This window comes from Prionailurus viverrinus, chromosome D2 (genome assembly GCF_022837055.1).
Source record: "Prionailurus viverrinus isolate Anna chromosome D2, UM_Priviv_1.0, whole genome shotgun sequence".
Classification (NCBI taxonomy): Eukaryota; Metazoa; Chordata; class Mammalia; order Carnivora; family Felidae; genus Prionailurus; species Prionailurus viverrinus.
Genome location: NC_062571.1, coordinates 50,571,687 through 50,576,651, shown reverse-complemented (window position 1 = coordinate 50,576,651; position 4,965 = coordinate 50,571,687). Strand labels below are relative to the sequence as shown.

Genomic DNA, 4,965 nt, shown 5'->3' with positions numbered 1-4,965 from the left:
ATGCCAGCAGTTTTTTACCTCATGTCCTGAATTGGATTTTTCATTGACAATTTCTGGGAACTGCCAGTCTCACTCTTCGGATGTTTTTATACTGTTTCCTCCTTTGTTCTTGTACATTGCCTCCTGCTCATGCTCCCTCCCTTCTACACCTTGTGTGGGTCTGGTTATAAGTCTATCACTCCTAGTATGTCCCTTACCCATAGGAAAGGAGATTTTGTTATTGTCTCCTGAGATCTGCTGGAAATGACTCTTCTCCAGTTTCAGCTTCTCCCGCATCGTCCCATGTGGTTCCTGAGTAAAAGTCAGTTTATTTTAATTGTCCTTACACTGTTCTGCTGCCGAACTTTGGGGGCAAATAAGCGGGGGCCTGCTGGGAACAGGACTCCTGAAACGACAAATATGTCTGGAAGGCTTGGTCCAAAGCCATTTTTGCTGGCTATAAGCGGGGTCTCCGGAACCAGAGGGAGCACACAGCTCTTCTTAAAATTGAAGGTGTTTATGCTCGAGATGAAACTGAATTCTATCTAGGCAAGAGATGTGCTTATGTGTACAAAGCAAAGAACAACACAGTGACTCCTGGTGGCAAACCGAATAAAACTAGAGTAATCTGGGGAAAAGTAACTCGTGCTCATGGAAACAGTGGCATGGTTCGTGCCAAATTCCGAAGCAACCTTCCTGCTAAAGCCATTGGTCACAGAATCCGTGTGATGCTGTACCCCTCAAGGATTTAAACTAACTGAAAAGTAAATAAATAAAGGTGTAGATTTGTTCTCTTGTAAAAAAAAAAAAAATTAATTGTCCTTACACAGATTTTGAGTCTATAGATTACCGTGCCCTCCTTTTGCTGAAGGTGGAGTCTACACCTTTTTTTCCATTATCCTGCAAATTTTGTAGTCTGGGAGGGGGCAGGAGAAATTACTATCGCACACCACTCTCATGTTTGTTCCCCAACTCTCAATACCCCACTCTGTAATGATTTGGTTAAGGCACTTGTGGTCTGTGAGACCACAACCATCATTTCTAAACTAGGTTCACAGTCACCCACAATAGCTTGTCTCCAGTCACCCATCTTTTTTTTTAGATTTTTAAAAAAATGTTTATTTATTTTTGAGAGAGACGAAGTACAAGCAGGGGAGGGGCAGAGAGAGAGGGAGACACAGAATCTGAAGTAGGCTCCAGGCTCTGAGCTGTCAGCCCAGAACCTGACACGGGGCTCAAAGCCATGAACCACAAGATCATGACCTGAACTGAAGTTGGACGGTTAACCGACTGAGCCACCCAGGCGCCCCATCCAACCACCCATCTTATATGTCCAGGCATCATTTTGTGTAGTCTCAACTATGTTGTCATTCCTAACAACAGATAGAAGAGTTGGCTCTGCATATTCAGATTATATTCATATTCATACATATTTTTTTTGTTGTGTTAATTCATCCATCATTAACATTTCCTTTCCTTTACCTTGACATTATACAGGCCTGCCTGGTATAGAAACATTCCACAGAGGGTTTCCAAGTAGCTAATGCAAGGGTGTGGCTGCCCTTTCTAGGATCATCTATTTCCTGGAGAGTGGCCCTTCTTCTCAGTCATTTTTACAAGCTCATCCACTTCAACAGAGCACATTCTTTAGCACTCTCCATACCTTCAGATCTTACCAGAGCCGTTTGCTTAAGTGCCATCATCAGCATATGACATGTTGTTCTAAATTTGTCAAGCACCTTCACAAGGTTGTCTCCCCTGAAGGTTTATTGTCTTAGAATATCACCACTGTTATGGACTGCATAACATTCGTGTCCCCCAAAATTCATATAGTGAAACCCTAACCCCAATAAGATGGTATTAGGATGTGGGGGTCTTTAGGAGGTAATCAGGTGATGAGGCTGGAGCCTGCATTATAAGAAGAGGAAATGAGTTAGCCCTCTTTTTCCCTGTCATGTGAGGATACAAATGAGAAGTCAGCTGTCTATAAACCAGGAAGAAGTCCCTCACCAGAATCTGACCATGATAGCATCCTGATCTTGGACATCCAGCCTCCAAAACCATAAGAAGTAAATGTCTGTAGTTTAAGCCACCCAGTCTGTGGTAATTTGTTATAGCAGCCCAAACTGACTGATAGATGCCAGTGGGTGATCGCCCCTGCTTGGAGCCAGTGGACCCTGGTGAGGTTTTCAGGGTCCCACCCCCTTCTACACTGTCCATGTCCCCCCCTTGGTGGTCAGGCTCTCAATCTGCTCCTATCCCCTGATGAGGACCAGGATGTTGCTAGCTGGAGGCCCAGAGCAAGTTTGACTGTGGTGGGGGAATAGGTGCAAGGGCTCTGACACCCACAGAGCCAGGCTCTGGGGCTGCCTGATCACCACCCCCTCCCCAGCCAACTACCTCTGAGTGGGCCAAGTGCTCTGGCTCTCGAATTTCTAATAGAAACCTCAAGAGCAAATACGGGTAATTCCTGACAAGTTTCTGTTCTTCTCCCTCATGACAATTTATGTACAATTTATCTTCTGGGCAGGAATACCCAGCCCCTGGCACAGCTTCCTTAAGATTCCTAATTTGTCATCCATTCCAAGAGAAAGGAAAAATAATTCATTACAGAGTGAGTACTGAGAGTGAGGTGAGATGAGGAATCTCAACCCTGGAAAGGGTGATTTGGCTGAGGGGCCCCATATTGCCCTGGATGTGTGGCTCCTGGCTGCCGGCTCTGTTCTCTACACCCTGTTCTCTACCTGATACTAGCCCTGTTTTATGGCCCTCTGGACTTCCCATGTCCTGACCCCCCTACTGCCTGTAGTCAGAGGGCTCTTACAATGCATCCCATGGGGGGTTTTGCTCCATTTTTATATGGCTTGGCCTGTCTGCAGCTTTTAACTCTGTTTTTTTATTACAAATGTAATACATGCTGGTTACAGGAAAATGCAACTAATACATAAGTATGTTAAGTGAAGTACACAATTTTCTTTTTTCATTGCCTTCCTCCAACCCTGATTTCCATTTTCAGGGGTGACCACTATTGACACCCTGGTGGATATTCATCCAGATTATTTTCTGTGCACCTGCAAAAATACACACACACCTATATATCTGTGTTAGATACTGTTGGTGCTGCCTAGATTTTCTTCCTCTGGCCAGTGTACCATCCAGGCTGCTATTGGTTCAGAGTTGCACCCTCTTTTGGAGAGCCACCCTCAGCAGAAATGATCTGCCTCATCGAGCAATGTCTGGAAATTCTTGCCCATCCCATGGGGTAACTCCCGACCAATGACTGAATAATACAGGTACAAAAGCCTGACCTCCTTGCTACGAGGTGGGCAGCTCTGTGGTGCCATTCATGTGCCAGAGCTCCTGGTGGGATCAAGTGAGGCTGGACCCACGATCTTGCCTGGCTTCTTCCCTGGCCCTTCCCTGTTTCCCTCATCCCTTACGGGTTCCACCTGAGAGCACTCAACAACCCCCTTGCACATGAATGTACATGTACAATGAATAGTACATAGGTATAGATGCATATATACACATAGGTATTTTCAGAAAGGAGCCTGTGCTTATCCGAACCATTTGGTGATTTACTTTTTTCACTTTGCAGTGTACCATAGATACCTCTGAATATAAGTCTATTTTATTTTTTATGGCAGCAGAGATCTCACTGGAATGGATTTCCCATAATTTAAGTAATCAATAGTCCTGCTAATGAAATTGAGTTTGTTCTTCATTCAATGAGTGGTACAAAGTGCTACTGCATGCCAGGTGCTGCCTTAAGCACTGGGGTTGCCTCCAATTTTTCTCTCTTACAAAAAATATTAATTTTTTATGCATATTCAAGCATATGCATAAAAGTGGCTTTGAAGGACAAGTTCTTGGAGGTGGATTTGTGGATCAAGGGGAAACTGCATTTACAGGGTTAATGGTGAGCTCTGATGATACCTCTTCGCTAGGTATCTATTTTCCTCTTTCTAACCTCCTCTGCAACCCATCCACCTGCTCACTGAATGCGTAGAAACCCTCAGGCAGCCAGGACTTTCTGTTCAGCCCTCCTTGCTTTCGGGCTCTTCTTTCCCTGGGCTGCATCCACCCGCCCTTCCTGCAATACCAGGCATTTGGATACCAAGGGCTCCTAGACCAGCTTTCTCCCAGGTCCCATTTTACATAGGAGGTAATTGGGACTCAGAGAGGGTAAGTGGCTATACTGGTCAGAATTCTCCAGAAAAACAGAACCAGTGAGAGATATATAGATATATATAAGAAGAGATTTATTATAGGAATTGATTTATGCAGCTTTGGAGGCAGAGGAGTCCCACGATCTGTCACCTACAAGCTGGGGAACCAGGAAGGCTGGTGGTATAATTCAGTCTGAACCTGAGCTCCTGAGAAGGAGGGGGCTGGTAGTGCAAGTTCCAATGTGAGTCTGAAAGCCTGAGAACCAGGAGCACTGATATCCAAGGGCAGGAGAAGATGGATGTCTCAGTTCAAGCAGAGAGTGAATTCACCCTTCCTCCACCTTTTGGTGGATTGGATGATGGGAAGGGCAATCTGCTTTATTCAGTTCACCAATGCAAATGCTAGTCTCTTCTGGAAACACCCTCACAGGAATACCCAAAGTAATGTTTTACCAGCTATCTGGCATCCCTTAGCCCAGTCAAGTGGACACAAAAAATTAACCATCATAGTGACCCACTTTTCTGGACGCCCTTGTCTAGGTTTCTACCAAGCATCTCCACTGGGATCTCCCAGAGGCACTTCAAATTCACCAGGTCCCAAATCATTTTGGGACATGTCCCATCGTCTTAGAAGTAAGTTTCTCAAGATCAAAGAGAATTTGGAGAAAACTGGGGAGAACAGACCATTTTTACTGGGTCTTAGTTCTTCTCTGAATGGTGACTACATTAAGTTGTGCCCCTCCAGTGCCTGCTGCAGTACCTCATTGCACAGGAGGTAGTAGATAAATGTGAAATAAATGAGGGACTGAGAATCCAT

General features: G+C 45.0%; 1 pseudogene; it reads left to right on the top strand.

Moving 5' to 3' along the window:
• The first annotated feature begins 282 nt into the window (after window positions 1-282).
• Window positions 283-769, top strand: LOC125147606 (60S ribosomal protein L35a-like; annotated as a pseudogene).
• The last annotated feature ends 4,196 nt before the right edge of the window (window positions 770-4,965 follow it).